Raw genomic sequence first — 14101 nt, 5'->3', positions numbered from 1 at the left:
TTCTGGGGATTCCCAGGGAGGTTACTACTGCAGAATTGACCAAATCCTACATAGATAAGACACTTGTAAATAGTCAGAAACTGTTCTTCCAGATGCAGACATGGTCAAGTAGGACAGCCTTTTATATACAGTTGACATAATTGTTTTGTATGTGGTTTAAGACAATAGCAATGGGACAGATTCTGCCTGAGCTGGAGTGGTCATGTAGGAGCACGAACCAGCTGGTTATGAGAACTTGAGAACTGAGCAGAACAGCGATGTGGGAAATCTCGCCCAATCCACCTGAAGACATCACTGTAAGGACCCTTGTAAGAGAGACTCCTTTCACCTTCTAGACAGTGACTAAGCACCTTGCTCAGAGTATTTGATTTCTTGTGTAGGCATTACCCTATTGCAAGAGCTCAAAAATTCAGGATCTTTTAAGAAATGTTCTGTGATTGTCTGTGTAGCAACTTCTAATTAAAAAGAGGTACAAAAGAACAGATCCATTTACCTGTATTTTCTTCTGAGTATAACAAACAGTATGGCTGAAAAAGACAGATTGTTCCGCCCCTCAAGTCCAAAGCAAACTGGAATTATCTCCTCTCAGACCCTGTTCCATAGCTGATTTGTTTCTCTCTCCTAAAAGGGATAGCTTGATATTCAAGCTCTTGTAACTGATAATGTTGGAATTGTTGTTTGAAGTAATAATCAGTTGAAACCTTTACATGTAAGTATTATCATTATTATTATTACTGCTATTGTTGTTAATATGTCAAAACCAAATACTTTAATGATGAAAACAGTGTTATAAGGTATTTGTGAATGAGTGCAATTGGCACCACTGGATCTTTTAGACTCTAAAGCTAAATTATTTCAGTTTATGATTTTTCATCTGTGATGCATGAGTCAGATGGAATATTCACAATGTATAAAGCAATATTCTATAGCTTGTGTTTTTAAAATATAATTCCTTAAATCATTCCAATGCACTTACCCTGATGATGATGACTGTTTTCTTTGAAAAGAAGTAGGACTCTGAAGAGATGATGATGCTAATAATTCTGACAAAATTCCTTTTTGACGTCTGGAGCTGTAAAAGATCCTCAGGCAAATATTCTTACTGTTACAGTACCATGGTAAATTGTTTAACAAGAAAAGATAAGATCTACATAAGACACCTGGATGTAATAAAATATCCTTAGGGTAAGAAAAGGGTGAGAACAGTGCTTTATGTTTCTCTGCTGTCATAAAACAGTAGGGAGATCAATACCTTCAGTGGTTTGAAAAATCTGCCTGTCAGTGGCATATGCATGTCCCATGTCAAGAGGAAGTGGCTGGAATAGTCCTTCCTACATACTATTTGAGCTGTGCTCTTGAGTTATGACTTTCTCCTTAGTTTGACCCTGAACTTTCATAGGCATTGAAATGACAATCATTACTTCAAACACTGGACAACATTACTTTAACCTTTGCAAAACTTTCCAATGGTAGAACACTCTGCTTTAGCAGTAGTATAAGAATAGTACATTTTGTTACACTATAGTATATTACTTTCTTGGGTTTTTTTTTCCCCAATTTTTATTTACCCCTTGGGTAACTAAAATGCAGTTAAACTGAATTTTAAAATATGTTCTTACCAGATGTAATAATTGAGCTGTTCAGTCTTACGGATATCCCATTAAAAACTTCTACCATTAAAAAATATAAAATGTGTTGATGTCTTTATTAGGCAAAACCATTTCAACAAACTGAAATGTAAACATTATCTTTTCTAAAGTGTTACTGCAATATTAATGCTCAGATGAATAAGCCAAGTAAAAACATCATATATTTCATTTTATAGGAGTAGGAAGATAAATATTAGGTGTATTTCATGGATTTGAATATAAATAGGAATTCCAAACTTTCTACTAATATTTGACAACGTATTTGAAAGGAAGAATGTGATGGCTAGTACTGTCTTCTAATGAATTCAAGAGTAAAGATAAATTTTATCACTTTACAATTTAATAATAATGTTAGTAATAATGTTATAGCTCATTTCTTAAAGTACAGTCTGTGTAGCACTAAAGTTTTCTGTTTTGTAAATGTAGGTGAATTGCAAAAATACTTATGAAACTGAAGTTTGATTCATCCGTGCTTTTCATCTTGAGGATACCTAGGATGAGAGCTTTCTAAGCACAGTTATTTCTGGCACTGTCCAAGAAACTACCAGCAGCACATGACATCAAGACCAAGGAAAATAATCTCTTTCTTGCCACCTGTCAGTATTCCTCTCCTAAAGTTCCCCTTTTAATCACTCCTCCTCTCCCTCTAATAATTTATGAGATTTGGTGGTGGGCTATTTAAATAAACTTTGAAATGTCTTGTTTTATGATGAAAGGATTCTCAGCTAAAAGTCATGATTCATCATTGTAACTTAAAAGAAAGCATGCAAAAACTTTAGTATATTAGTGAAGCTATAGCTGTAATTGATTTTCAGCAGTTTTATTAAAGGTCTTGAAATTCAGACAATTTCAGACAGAAATGAAAAATATTTTTATTTTCTGAATGAAATTAAAACCTGGAAATATTTTGGTTTCGATACAATTAAATAATTTTGTCTCAAACAGGATTTTTAAAAAAAGTTTTCCTTTTCCTGTTTTCAATTCTATTAAAAATACAATTTAAGAAGATCTGTAAACAAAGCAAGGTTTCAAAATTAAAAACAAAAATGTTGAGAAAATATTGAAATAAACATTTAAACTGTTTTATTCTCTAATTTTTCTTTATTAAATCAAATTATGATTAGAAATAGCATGATTTCACAAGCTTTTAATAATCTCACCTATATATTTAATGATAGAGTTCAAAATTCTATATGGACTATACTGCAGTTTTCACTACTTCTTAATAGATAAAAACGTTTCTCTTCCTAATACCCTATTAGAAAGTTATTTCATAGGATCAAGCAAGAGATTTAACAAACACATCTCATATCTAAACAATGTAAAATGCATCTAGGCAGTAAAATCATTTTACTGCTAGATCAGCATGGCTTGTCCTTACTCAAGCATGTAGACATAGTGGTTGTTTATTATATATATGAAGCATTAGTCGATCAAGTAATAATTGCATCTAAATCATTGGATTAAATAACTATTAATGAAAGTGAGTATTACTAAGGCACATATACATAATTTTATCCGCATGCCTAGCTATATGGCAATTTTTTTAAAAAAATAGTTATTACTAGTTTTAGCACTATTATTAACTTAGTGACATTTCCATCAGCACAGATAGAATCTATTCCATTCTATTTCTATTTTTATATCACCTTCATAACTGTAATAATGAACAGCTTTCAGTGATGTATAAAGTATCATTAGTAATATTTTTCCTGTGAGTTTTGCCCTGTCTCTCTCATCCTAGATAATGATTATTGTGATATAAGATTTTTTTTAGAATAAAATGTAATACATCCTTGACTAATTATGCACCAAATGACCATTTAGCTGTTTAACTCCTGTAGACCTTTTGATCTTTGATTCGTAGCAAGCATTGGGATGACAGATATTTTTAATTTTATGAGTATTTGTCTTATCACTGCAAAATTCATTGATCTCCTTTTCTAGTAGAGCAGCCACTATGGTAGCTTATATTAACCCTCTTTTTCAGCTGGACAGTTTGTTTTCTTAGTAAGAACTGCTAACAAAACATTATAAATAACCCATGGGTTCATAGAAAGAGTTCTATGTGAGCCCAAAGACACTTAAAACGTGGTGATCAAATATATCACATATACACCAGCCGCAAGGCTTTCAATCCATTCATGTAATAATTATTCCTTTTGTGTTCACTTCCTAATTCACACACATTTATTAAAAAATGAGAAAAATAACTAAAATTTTGAGATGAAGTTGACTTTGTGTTATCAAAAACATACAGCTGAGACAGAAAAATGCATAGAAGTCTGGATGTCTCAGAGTTGTACAATTGCCTTAAAACACCAGTAATAGCACCACAAAGGCAAATAAAATTCTGAATATCCAATATCGATATACCAGCTTTACCCTGTTCACACACCCCTCCCCCCCGCACCCCAACTTTCAGTACTTCGTAATTACTATGAATAAGATTTATAAAAAGATTTAATTGCCTATCTCCTCTTGAAATCTCAGCCTTGCCGTGAGTCTGTAAATCACAACTCTTGGTCTTAACTGCATCTTCAGGCATAATCACACACAAAGGTGGAGTTGAATGAATGGAAGCATCCTCTGTATAAACTGAAGAGAGACCCTGCTTCAAAGGCACTCCTCTGAACACCAGTACCAGCTTCCCAGTTATTCTGGAGTAAAAGTCAGGTAGTCCAACTCACTGGTACGTGTTTAGTCACAAATGTTACTGCAGCAAAAAAAACATTTTATACTTGGATTGTGCTCGCATGTAACCTTTTTAAAAACCACACTAGTTATTTTTAACTAATGTTTCAGTAAAGCATTGTTAATGCTTGGATTGGGTAGTGCAGTGGACTACAGGCAAGATCTTGGAAAGATGTTTCCAATTCACAGCTCAGAAATTCCAGAATTCAAATGTTACTTTCAGCTATTTTTTTAATTTTTTTCTCATTTGTCTCATCTGTATATTCCCGAGGACAAATAATATTTCATGGTTTGTGCTGATGCACTGTTTAGTTCATACTCATCTTACCATATTAACCCTAGATTAACCCTGTACCTCTGTATTATACCCTTGCATATATATATTCCTTTAATCCACCTCATTGTATTAACCCTATTTAGGTTAGTACAATGAAGTAGAAATACTGGCATGGGAGCACAAGAGTGCATTTGGTTCAACTGAAGTTCTACTAAGGAAAAAGATGGTAGTTGAAATGATAATAAAACCTGTGCTGGCATCCTTCCTGGGCTGAGCTGAAGCATGAAGCAGTGAGACCTGAAGCTCAGAAAGCCTTTAGTGGCATGGCAGCATTATTAATGGTGGATAAATCAGAAGTACAGGCAGAAGCTCAGATGTGATTTCACTAAATCCTGACTCTCAGAGCAGAAAGCAGCCCTGGGTGATGCCATTTCCTCTGGAGGTACACTAGACATGTCTTGTAAAGGTGCTCATGTTAGCAGTGGGATTAATGTGACTGCCTAGTGGACTAGATTGCCTTTATAGTCAACAGACAGATACATTTTACACTGTAAATACCTGAAATGAGATAAATCTCCTTTCACTGTCTTTGTAGGACAGCTAAGTATACATCACAAATGTAGTATGGATTGCACCAAGAAGTTCATTCCACTAAGATTTTAGAACATCTAGAACACTTTGTAATTGTGCTCTTTTCAGAGCTAATAGGATTGTTGAGTGTAAGAAGGACATAGCCTTCTTATGGCAGGCTAAAGAGCAATTTATGATACCTTTGCGCATTTTACTTAAGCATATTGAACTATACATGATGAAATTCCTTTCCATCACATAAAATTACTCAGCTTTTGCAGTGTGTTTTCATTTCAAAGGCTGTATCTACCTTTTGTTAAGCGTTGGACTGAATCTATATGGACTGAAATACGCCTAAACAGATGCTTCATGACTTCATGATCTATTTTAATCTTTAGTACTGGAGATGAAATTGAAATCACATTTTTATTAGCTGAAAACTTGAAAATTTTCATATCCCTGCAAGATATATATATATGACATTTGCATGTTCTCACAACCTCATATATTCTAAGAGTTTATGTCTAAAATGAACCAATATGATCTTCTCAGTGTAACTTAATGCATATTGTACCACAGAATTGGTAGCTCCTGAAATTGAGGTATTTTCAGTTCACAACAACAGATTACTTAACTAGAGCTTCTTTGAGAAATTATAACACATCTTGCCTTAAAGGCTACAAGTGATGAAGCACTTATTTAAAGTTCTGAAATTCTTTTTCAGAAGCTAATTACAGTGTCCGTTAAAAATGTTCCTTTTATTTTGATCTATTGAAGCATTATACAAGCCATTAGGTAAGTCAGTGGATTAAAAGAAGTCAAACTTAATGGTCATTTAAACCTTGATTCAAAGCTTCCTGCTTGACCTGCATGGTGTTTCATGCATCTAGCTCTGGGTGTTTGGGACTGAAAGTATCTAGACACCTTGATTGCTAGCAGAATTTTAACATAGTTTCTGCCTCCTTATGCCTGGGGAAAGTATTCCCTCAGTAGTTCACAGTAAAATTCATAAAAGAAACTTTGCCTAGCATAATTTTAAGAGTTAGTTTGGAAACCTGCTGTGAGAATCCCCTAAGCTAGCCAAAGCACTGAGGAGGACCTGCCCAGGACCTTCCTTAGAGCAAGCTCTCTCTAAAGGTGAAAACAGCTAAGATAGCAAAAATAAGATCACGGTCTTAGAAATTGCTTCTTTTATAAAAAAAAAACCCAACATATATTTTGTTTGAAACATATATGTTGCACTACATTTAAAAGCCAGGACATTCATTAAGAATGTGAAAAAGAGGCAGTTACACCTATGTATATGTCTTCCCTTATGCATAAGGCACTGTTTGGAGTAAAGAGGAACAAGAAACATACTTTTATCTTAATTAAATGACAATTAAGAGAGTTCTTCCAGGTACTTAGGCAGGTGCTTGCAAAGCTGTAACTTGATGGCATGTTGACGGTCATTATGGTGGCTGTTAGCTCACACTCTTAAAAGTCCAAGCTGCAAAGGTGCTGAAGAAATGTTTGACTAACAAAGGGTTTGATTATAAAAATGTGCCTTTCTTTCAGCAGACCTGCAGCCATTAGCGCAAAGACACAGTTAAGTGGACATAAAGGTATACTCAGGAATGATGCTGGTAATTTTATAATGCTGAAAGTATTGAAGGCCATAGGTAAACTCCTGAATATTGTTTTTCATTACTTAGAAAAATCCCTTTGGAGAAAACAGAATTAATGTGTGACTAGGCAGCGGTTTTGCACAGACCATTAGCATTTTACGGTACTTATGCTAGGTCAGAATCTGTCTGACCATCTTCTGGATGCAGATGTTGTACAACAAAAGCTTTTTCTCTATGTGAAACCCAGATAGTCAATAGACAAAACTGAATTCTAGGCAAAACAGTAACTCACACTTTTCCTCCTTACTGTGCCTTCATTATGGGGTGAGGAGTATGGGTATGGAGATTATGGGCAATTCAGTACTTTGTGTATGTAAAAAGAATCAAAATATGAGTACTGCTTCATGTGTCCCATCACTTTTTACTTAATTACTTTGACAAGCACTCGTGTAAATTTTATAGACATGTACAGACCACTGAACTGTATCTCACCAGAGAAGGCAGCACATCTCCACAAAATTTGTTACTTCTCAGCCTCTTTTTTTGTACAAACCTGATCTGTGTAGACATTAACAAAGTCTGTAAAAGTTTTTGCATTTTCCACCATAGGGATATGAAACGTGAACAGCAATGGTTTTTGTTCTTCTCAGGGCAACAGTCCAGGCACTGCTGATGAAGCAAGTGCAGCAAAAAAAGCCAACTAACCAACCAAACCAACCAACCAAACAAAAAACCCCACCAGATTTTGTCCTTCCAGTCTACAGTAACAAGCAAGGATAGTCACTTCATTTCATCCTCTATATTAGGTTCTACCTTAGGGCGAAAGGAGTGGTATAGCAAACTGTGAAACAGTTGGGTTTTTCAGCTTTGTTCTGTTCAAAGGCTTCCTTACTTCCATTTGAGGATAAAGAAGATACCCTCAAACTTTATTTTCTTACTCAAACTTCAATAATACAGCTTCTTTCTAAGACCAAAGACTCAATGTATTATTTATAACCAAACAGAAGCTACTTTTTTCCTGATCATCTCATAAATTATACATTTCCTTTTTTTTAATTTACCCATATATTTAATTTTTGTCTTTACTTCATGTTCATTATCATAGCCCAGTTTCATTCAGTTACTCACTACTATCTCTGACTACTCTTCCTGTGCTAATAGTCCTTGCGTTTGCTCAAGTTTGAGCTGTAAAGAAGTGTCCAAGCGAGATGCTGATATTCTTCCAGGCTGTTAGTCCACCTACCTTCTACAACACATTACCCATTATCCTTATGAGAAATGCCACTTAGCCAGTGGCATTCCTGTCATCCTCTACCTTTGAGCAGTACGTAACTCTTCTGCTGCTTGTGTCCGCTGCAAAGCTGCTTCTTTTTTTTCTTTCTTTATTTCCCCCCCCCCGAAGTATAATATTTACTGAGGTTTATTATATGTACCCATATTTATTAGTTTTCATTAACTCCTGCATAAAGCTCAGTGTGTCTTTCTGTCTCAGGTAACATCCCTTATTTTGGTCTATTAGCCATATGTCTTCTGTACTAAAAAGCCATTCACACTTCATATGCTTCAGACTGGACAACATCCTTTAGTTTGCTTTAGTAAAACTAAGTGTAGAACTACAATTTGTGATTTATTCCAAATCCTTATCTCAGCTTCTTTTAGCCTTTCTTTTCAACCTAAATGAAAAAAGCCAATAATATATCAAAAGCCTGGTCCAACAAAATTACAATAGAAAAATTAGGGGAAAGGAAGAGAATATTTTCATCTTTTAAGGTCTTCAATAGATGTTCAGAACTAGTTATTTTGAGAATGACCACAACCACACACATGGTAATTCAAGAAAAATAGCTTCACGGTACGTACAAATTTGTAAGTCAATCAAGAAGTAATGCTTTCACTGCATCTTTGGTGCAATAATAGATATGGGTTTTGTTGTGTTCAGAGAAGCGTATTGTCACTTGTAAAAGTCATTGTGATAACTATCCTTCACAAAGAGGTTGGAGGAGCTTGGGGTTTATTCTTTATTTGTTTGGGAGGTTATATGTGTATTTTGTTTTGTTTTGTTTTCCCTGAAATATCTAATGGTTTTGGAAGCATGTTCCTTGTGGAAGACAGAGGGAGATGATAGAGGATAAAATGGGAAAAAAATAAAGCAGCTAAGCAATAGGAGAGTTGGGCAATTACTGTAACTACTGTTGCATGTTATCCTATTACTGCTAAGTACAAAAGTTTCTGAGCTTTTACTTCCAAAATGTCACGTCAGACAAGACCTGGATTACAGCTAAAATTCTTTAATCTTCAGAGTAGGGAAGTCCAACATTTTTATAACAGGATGTGAGCAGTGATACTCTATTGTCAATGACAATGTTACAACTTTTCAGTTAACTTTGTCACTAGCTGCATTTTGTATCTGACATTTAGTGTAGTGAGTTATTTAAACTTCATCTTCAGGAAATTATTATTAACAGTATATGTCTATGAGATCATATTTTAAACAGTGCTTATAATCAAGTTATACTGTTTAAAATTTGTAACCCATATTCCTGCTGTATTCAATGCTTTGCAGGAACTCCTTAACTAAACAAAGCCAAATATGACCAGTAATGGAGATGAAAAGCCAAGCACTGCTGGGCTTACTAGTAGTTCTGTACTTTGAATCATTCACAATGTGATCTAATGAGAGTTCCAATATTGGAAGGCAAGAATTTCACAGCCTGTTGAAGTCAACAGAAAGCCAAAACATTGATGGATAAACATCAGTAGGTCTTTGTAGCAAAATCTTTAGCCCTAACATATTGGCTAAATTTGAGATTGTACATTTACATTCTCTCTACTTACAGGCCCTGCTTGGTAACAATTAGACACAGTGGGGCAAATTCTATCATCTGTTATTGAAGACACCTGCCAAAGGTGTACCAAATCAAAGTAAAATGCCTCTGAGAGAACGTATAAACAGGAAGGAAAATATACATTTATGATTAGGACCATCATGACAGAACTTGAGGAGAATAATTAATTCTTCTATTCCCCCCCCGCCACCCAAGATGAGCAACCTGGTCACATACAGATACATCTTCTGAACTATCAGATGATAAGAAGTAGTTATAGGGGAAAAAAGGTAATGGAGAAGATTTATGAGTTTTATTGCTCACTTTAAAGTGTAAAAGTTCATGAGCACCAGTTAGTATATATTTGAATTTGGTTGTTTTTTTTTTTTAGATTGAAGTGGCTCATGTATCAAAACCAAAATAAATGGCACCTAATAAAAGAGACAGCCACCCTTTCCTTCCTTTGTTTGTTCTCCTTTCCTTTCCTTAATTTTCTTCCCTTTTCTTTCTTCTCTGAAAAAGTCTGTAAAAGAGAGGTATTTTGAAGTATATTAAAAAATCTTCATCATTGATTATGTCATTCAGGGATAAGAGCATTCCTAATCAAATGGATCACTACAAAGGTTGAAAATGCCCCAAAACAAGCTGAACATGAATATGGATCAATGAAAAACGGTAGACTATGCTGCCACCCAAAGGCTTTGTTGAATAAATTGGTTGCTTTTATAATATACTAATATAAGTTTTCAGGTGGAATAAAGATTTAGTTAGTTATTCCTTGGTTGATAGTTATCATGACTGATGTGTCAGCATCAGTAATTTTATTAAAGATTTTGTGTGCTTTATTTTAGTTGTGAAGTGGCTTGTGGCTCTTTTGAAATAATCATCTTTTACATGATTAAAAACCACTTTCATATTTCTCTTTGACTTTTGTCAGCTAATGTTTCTTATTAAGGTGCTATCTGCCTCGGATTCAATAAAAGGGTTTTCACATTATATAACTTTCCCCTTTCAGCCAGCAAAAAGTATAAAATGGTAGCCACTTGAGCAGAAATGGTTGTATCCTTTTGGAAATAGGAATGTATATCTTCTTAGTTCTCTCTCATTTGTACAGAATGATTGATCTGGATTCCACTTGATGACTTCCAAACAGTTCATCTCCTTATTTTTTTATGTGTGTTTTCTTGTCCACAACATATGCATGTCTAATTTGCCTAAGTGTGACATATGACTTTCCAGAATGCTCGTTTTGTCTGGAAGCTTATGTGTTGTAGACAGATTTGGAAACCCTGCTCCGCTCTTTCTTCTACTGTGTCATTGAGTGATTGTGTGCTGTATAATTTGACAACCTCCTCTATCAGCCCATCAGCATAACCTGCAACATGCATAATAATTACAGCTTCATTTCAGGAAATACATGAGAAAGGGTCAGAAATGTGTCAATCTGTCTAACTTCTTCTTCCATCACATCTGTTCTACTTAGTACTTGGACAGAGTGGGACTGCCTTATAAAATAATAATGCATTTTTAAAAATGGGGTAATCTTTTATGCTGTCACAGTGCTCATTCAATGTTATTCTACAACTTGTCTTTTTGAGGTTTTCCTTATGAAATGTGATATTTTAATAATATTATATGAAAAACATTATGACCACATTACCAAACACACAGAGTTGTCTTCCACCAAGGCTTGAATTATATCAATACAGGATAAAAAGTTCTGTGTAAAGATTAACATTATTTAGCGGGCCACAGTTAATGTCAGCATTCCAATCATAAATAATTTGCAGGTTTTAAAAGTTTGTTATAGGCATCTGCTATGTTACAAACGTGTCACCAGAGGTATGTATATGTGTGTGTGTGTAAAAAAACACAATAATTTTATTCACTTTCTGGAGTACATGACAATTGATTTCATGAAATGTCTCTAGCAATTTTATTAATTTTTCTGTGGATATGACTTCCATAGAAATTATTCCCTCTAAAGGTTTTGCGTATACACAAAATGTGTTACTGCAATTTAATAACTGGTCATTAAATTATGCTTTCCATGTTTTTCAGAAGAATATTTTTTGTTATTAGACTTCATTCTCCTCCTTAATTATACAATAACTGGATTTGCATATACATCATATGGACTGTATAATTTGTATTAGAATGTTTCATGATATCGCTAAAATTGATGCAAAACTTCTCTGTTGTCTGATAAACATTAGAAAATGCTGAAGAAAATGTTACATATGATGGTTCTTTGTATTTCTCCTCAAACTTTCAAATTCAGTTGCTTTTTTTCCTAATTAAAAGATCGAAGATGACTTGCAGAAACAGGAACAGCAAGTTATAATTCATTTTCTGTAATTCATGCCCATTAACTAGTATATGCAAATACTCCTCAGAAAATGTCAGAGCCTACAGCCTGTAGAAAGAGGAACTGCTAAGCATACTTGAAATTAGATGCCTTTAAAACAAAGGTGCGTTGAGGCAAAACTATCTTTTTCACAATAAAGCTGCAGAAAGAAAAGCTGACATTGCAATAGACTTGTCAGAACTATTTTATGAGAGGTGATCTGTTTTCCATCTGATGAGAAAGCTAATGTCAAGGACACTGTCCAACTTGGCATTTTTGTCAAAGGTTCCAGAGAAAAAATTAAAGAAAAACAAGTTTCTTTTTCAGATTTTGATTTACACTGAGCAACAAAAATGTTGAATGTTACAGTGAGAAAGGTGATGAAAAACTGTCTTCAATAAGTTTGTTTTTGTATGAGTCCCTGTGGTAGAAAAACAACCATTGGTGCATTTTTCTTTTTCACTGAGACAAAAAAGAAGTCAAAGACAAATAATTTAACAAACTATGTGCTAAGGCTTGAATATATTTATTAAAATATATTGATATGCTATATCAAAGAAGTATCAAATGGTGATGGGACTGAGCCTTGTATACATATTTACATACAGCTAAATAGTCTGAATTCCAAATCTGAATCACATTGGTGAATAAATTCTTATTTCCTTAAATTTTTGTTCATATAAACAAGCATATTAGAATAAAATTCTGGTCATTTTGTTTTGTTTTGTTTTGTTTTTCCCCAGGGCATTATTTCAGACCAGGAACATGAACCAGGACATGGTGCCATATTTTGTTATTCAAAAGTTTCTCACTTGAAAGCACGCAGGTAAGATCTCTGAATTGTAACATAAAGAATATGGTATCTGAGAAACTGACTGTGTAATATTCGTCAGAACTAAAAAAAAAAAGTACAGGATAAACTTTGACTGAAGAAAAAAGCTTTCCTACCCTCCTTTTGTTTGAATATATATAGGTATATAGTGTAGTTCTTCTGACTCTAGTGTCTGAGAAACTCAAAATCTGTCTATGCATATATGTGTTTATATATGTAAATGTATGTGTATGTATGCATATGTATAATCACACTTTGAAATCTGGGGACAAGAGTTTTAATCTCCAGTGGTCACAAAGGTTCTTTGAACTCATTTTTCTTGGTTGCCTTTTTTTCCACTATCACATTTTTAGAGAACGCTAAGCTTTTGATGCAGTTGAGAAGAGGGAGCCTTGTGGTAGTTTATGACAAGGATGGCATTGAGTTAATTTTAATTACTGTACAGATCAATATTTTTCTTTTTTTTGAGATCTTTGGTTATAGAGACTGTGCAATAAACCCAGTGGGGGCCTCTGATCCTTTTCTGATCTTTAAAGTAAAGCTCTTAGTTTGATTCTCCCACACCCTTTTCTATTGGGGTAAAATTTCCAGTCTCATTCTTAGACAAATACCTAGGTCAAAAATTCATTACGCCCAGAAAATCAGACTGAATTTTCTTTTTTTCCTTCAGTATTTTTATCATTTAATTAATTCTACAATGAATACCAATCTCCTTTTAGCAGATATGTTTGTCAGGAAGCAGAAAAAATATTTAGCTATGTGACTTGAAAACAGTAATATGTGTTGATTTCATCTCACCAGATCTGATATTTTGTGATAGTTAAACAATATTGAATTCCTTCTTGAGTTATAGGATGAATGCACATGCAATTTTCATTCTCTTAAGAGAGCAAGGACTTTTGGAGTTGGTAATAGCGGTGCTATAAATTAGTCTAATAACAGTAATTGTACTTTATTTTGATTCATTGATAAAATTTTAATGAGCCTAACAATAAACTCTTAGCTCATATACATGGTGTGTTCTCCATTGCCTGTAACAGGATTTTTGACGGAACAGACGGACCTGTCTTCTTTCCTAGGAATATCAAGTCCACAGATCAGGAACATCATTCACAAACAAACTTTAAAATCGAGGGTACTGTTTCCTAGCAAGTGCCTCTATATTGTCCATTTTTAATTCACATTTTTATTGCAGAAAAACATCAAATAGCTAATTAACAACCTTTTAGACTTTAAAACATATTTGTATGACTCTGTAGTAGAGTTAATCAGAAAATTAACGTACTGCTAAGTCCTCATG

Source organism: Buteo buteo, chromosome 4, assembly GCF_964188355.1.
Source record: "Buteo buteo chromosome 4, bButBut1.hap1.1, whole genome shotgun sequence".
In the NCBI taxonomy this organism is placed as follows: Eukaryota; Metazoa; Chordata; class Aves; order Accipitriformes; family Accipitridae; genus Buteo; species Buteo buteo.
This window is presented reverse-complemented; position numbering follows the sequence as displayed.